Source organism: Hyperoodon ampullatus (assembly GCF_949752795.1).
Source record: "Hyperoodon ampullatus genome assembly, chromosome: 11".
In the NCBI taxonomy this organism is placed as follows: Eukaryota; Metazoa; Chordata; class Mammalia; order Artiodactyla; family Ziphiidae; genus Hyperoodon; species Hyperoodon ampullatus.
This window is the reverse complement of record NC_136924.1, coordinates 73,124,179-73,128,910: the sequence shown is the minus strand read 5'-3', so window position 1 is coordinate 73,128,910 and position 4,732 is coordinate 73,124,179.

Genomic DNA, 4,732 nt, shown 5'->3' with positions numbered 1-4,732 from the left:
GGGAAAGCAGGTTGGCATTTAAACTTTACATTTAAAAGCAAACAACCAGGCAAATATTCAGCACAAAAATGGAGAATCCAGTGATTCTGGGCTGGTGATTACAAAGCTCTGTTTTGTATCCTTCATTCTCTTGTTGAATATCATTGTCTGTACAAGGGCACGCATCCCAATTTGGAGAGAAGGACAATAAGATTGACCTCAGAGAAATCAACTAGTAAAATCTATAGGAATGGATCAAGAAAGCAGTCATGTTTAAGTGAAGTATTTTGGAAATATTTAAAATGCAATGAAAAGGCAATCTTGGAAGCAGGACTGAACTGTAATTACAGTTTGGTAAATGAATACCTAGTGAATTTTGATGTCCTCTTATCTAGGGTTAGATTGTGATCACAAGAGGGGGCATGGACTGAAGAGAGTACAGGGAAAGCAACCTGGGGGAGAAAGAATAAGGTGGTGTGTCACAGCCATATTGAGAGAGAAGAACATCTTTTGGAGGGTTTAGCTTTTGGATTCCTGGGATGGTTCTAGACTCACCAACAGCCAATCAACTCTTGGCAATGTATCTACTACGTCCTTTACTGAATTTACCATCCACTCCCTCCACCAAGAAACTATCTCTGTATGCTCTGCTTCTGTGCTGTTTTCTTATAGGAAGAGGATTTTCTTTCTTTTTAGTATTATTTTTTAAACTTTTTAAATTGAGGTATAGTTGATGTACAATATAATATGTTTTCAGGTGATTCACAATTTTTAAAAGCCATATTCCATTTATAGTTATTATAAACTATTGGCTATATTCCCTGTGCTGTACAATATATCCTTGTAGCTTATTTATTTTATGTACAGTAGTTTGTACTTCTTCATCCCTTACCCCTCTACTGCCTCTCCCCCTTCCCTCTACCCACTGATAAGCACTAGTTTGTTCACTATATCTATGAGTCTGTTCCTTTATGGTAGAGAATTTTCTGATCTGCTTTTATATTATGCTGGGTGGCTTGATGTGTGCATTTCTCATGATAAACGAAGAAATTGACATTCTGGCTCCTGTGAGATACTTGACGAAAGGCTGGCAAAGCTGAGCTTAGAGGGCTGCCAAGCCAAGGACCAGACCCTGGACCCCACCCAGAAGCTGGCCACTTTTTCATTTTGCTGTAATTGTTGCAAATATAAAAAGAGTATAAACATGGCAGTGAGGCTAATAAGAATTCATGAGCATCTCTAATCCATCATGGTCAGAATGCACATTTTTTTTTTTTTTTTTTTTTTTTTGGTACGCGGGCCTCTCACTGTTGTGGCCTCTCCCGTTGCGGAGCACAGGCTCCGGACGCGCAGGCTCAGCGGCCATGGCTCACGGGCCCAGCCGCTCCGCGGCATGTGGGATCTTCCCGGACCGGGGCACGAACCCGTATCCCCTGCATCGGCAGGCGGACTCTCAACCACTGCGCCACCAGGGAAGCCCCAGAATACACATTTTTAATTACTGCACCATTTTGCCTCAATCTTTACTTATGAACACTTAATAGATTTTGGTGATCCAGAGTCTATTTTCTTATACATACTTTCATGTTTTCCTTTATATGACCTTTATTGGTTATTAACTTTGTGTCCAGGTAAAAATCGTGAATATTTTAGAATAAAAATATCTATAAAAAGAGGAAGAATATCGGTACCATTCTTTTTTTTTTTTTTTTGCGGTATGCGGGCCTCTCACTGTTGTGGCCTCTCCCGTTGTGGAGCACAGGCTCCGGACACGCAGGCTCAGCAGCCATGGCTCACGGGCCCAGCCGCTCCGCGGCATGTGGGATCTTCCCGGACTGGGGCACGAACCCGTGTCCCCTGCATCGGCAGGCGGACTCTCAATCACTGCGCCACCAGGGAAGCCTGGTACCCATTCTTTATAAACACCATATTGCTACTTCACAATGACAATTCCAAGCACATTCTTTTCTGAGCTGGAATTAATACTGCAAGTAGATATGGTGGTTTCAAAATGTCCTGCAAAGCAGGAGATGGATCATTCTCATACCAGATGCTTCCCATCCCCAGTGGGAATATGCAGAAGGTTTTTATGAGCCAGGCTCCATAAGCACACAAGATAGGAAGCATAGAGCATTGTGTTCAAATGAAAGCATAAGAGGAATGTTGGTCTCAGGAATGCTGGAATCAGACTGGAGGACAAACGCCAAGCTTCTGCTCCTGTAAAAGGGATCATAAAATCCATAAATGAGCAACCTCAATTTTCCTAAAATAAGAAAAAAGATTTTTGAAAATGAGAAATGCTAAAGAGTACCGTAACTTTCTCTTCACTCTGCTTAGAATGCATGATGTCATGACCTCATGCACCCACACACCCACACCTAAGCACAGTCATAGGGAAGAGAAACTTCAACATCATTTTTCTTGCTCCTGCTACCAGCCTTTGAGAAAATGAATTGAATATTCACAATGCCATAAAAAAGCCCCTTTAGTATAGAGTGATGGTGATAATAGGAGATTATATAAGATGAAAGAGAATGTAATCTTTTCTCTAAAACACACTGTTTGGTTTTCCAGTACACACTCCACTGACAAATATATCGGGTAACTAGATTTTCTTAGCAAAAATACAAGAGGAAGTTATCTTCCTTTCTGGAATGTAAACTTCAAGAGATCAGGAGTATTTCTGTGTTGCTGTTTACTGCCATATCCCCAGGGCTCAGAATGTAATAGGTAATCAATAAATATTTGTTGAAAGAATGACTAAATAGCAAGTTATCTGAATATGCTAATTTATTTTTTAATAATAACAAAGAAAGAGGAATACAAAATGACTCTGCAGCATTTAGCTTGGGCAAATGTTGTGTGATTATAAAATTTACTAAGATAGGAACTTAGAGGAGTGAACTGTTTCATATAGATTTGAATTGGACTGGGTGTTCTATTACACAGAGTAATTTTGCTGTAAAAGCACAACCATCGATTTTTACGTTTTAGGGTTCAATAATGATTTAGCTAAAGACTATATTCTTCTTAAGGAGATTCAGCATCTACAAAAAATCTATTCCAAACTGGAATTTGGTAGGTACTCAATATATTCTGTCAACAAAACAGCATTGTAATCTATATATTTCTTTTGATTTTATCTCTAAACTATAAATAATCATTTCTAGGTCTATAAATCCATTTGTTTTTTTCATTTAAGCAAAAACTCTCTTCTTTCAGCCATGGATAATCCTATATACATTAATGTCTCAGTAGAAGTTCATGAAATTATTTCCATTTTCTAGGAGGAGACAGCATAGAGCACCAACAATTTTAGTGATTATTTAAATATTAAGCCATTATTTTTGAACTAGTCCTAAATTTGGTCTTAACACTAGATATTATTGTCACTATTACATTAAAAATATATTATGTTTAATAGTCAGGTAATGGGATGGTTTCAAAGACACCTTTGTCAGTGAAAATTAGAAAAATATTCTTTTAACTAATCAAATTTTTAAGAAGTCCATGCTTGCTTATTGTATAGAACTTCACAAAGATTTTAAAGAATTTTTTTTCCCAACAATTTTTGAAGTATACGCTTCTTTTATTTTTTGGGGAAAAGAGCTCCCTTTTAGAGGCAGGATGTGAAAACTAGCATGACCCAAACTGTTTACAGAAAAGCAGTCTACACCTCCCTGATTAGGTCAGGGAATTTTGCCTTTACCTGTGCCAGCTGCCTTCTATTAGCACGAAAAACAAATTGTACAATCTATGGTCACTGAACTATGACCACCTTCTCATTCTGAATTTTTTGTCCAAGAGGACCAGGGAATCCAGAAACTGAGTTAGTGGAGAGGAGTGTTGTTAGATACAATTTGTCAGAGGAAGAGTAGAGGGCCCACCTTAAAAATAAACAGCTCTCAGAATGGCTACATGTTAGAAAATGAACACAATAGGGACAGTCAGAGAGTAACTCCTGAGAATTTTTTTTCCTTTTACATCATAAAGAAATAAAGATAAAAACTAAATGGTCTTGTGATAGAGAGGGCAACCTCTCCCTCCCCATTTCCCCCAGCTGCACTGAAGGCAGCTCCATGGAATTGTTTTGAAATACATTTAGAAGCTTTGGAAGGCAGGTCCATGTAATGGTTGTTCCCACCATTCTGGGGTTAAGGATGAAAGGTTGCTGTGTCTTAAGCCTTCAGACTTTGCAGATTTCTAAATGCATTTTTGTTGTATCTAGAAGAAATTTTGCACTCTTGAGAAAAGACAGTGCAAAAATGAGTTGAGACACAATGTCCCTTTATCTCAGGGCAAAACAATCTTATTTCCCTGTAGTTGAAATAGAGGCAGGGGAAGTCGGGTTGTGGTATCTGAAATCAACAACCTGTATTGCTGTGCCATTCTCTCCCTGCTTTAGCACCACTCCCTTAACTTGGTATCTGTTTACTTTACAGAAGGCAGTTTTGGAGAAAGGATCATAAATATTCTGGCCCAGTACCCTAGGGGCCACGACAAGCAAAAGAACACACCTGCCTAGAGATAGAACTTGTGATATTTAACTGTGTGTGTTACTTTTTTTAATCTACTTTAATAACTGGATTATCCACCCTCCACCCCCCCAGCCCCAACTTCTTTGCTATCTATTTCTGCTGTGAGGCCGTGAACAGAGAAATCTCTGCAGGCAAATTACTCCAGAGCCATTGCAGAACAATCCTAGAAGGAACGGTTAAACTCACAGCATCTGGATTCCTGATCCTTTTCCGAC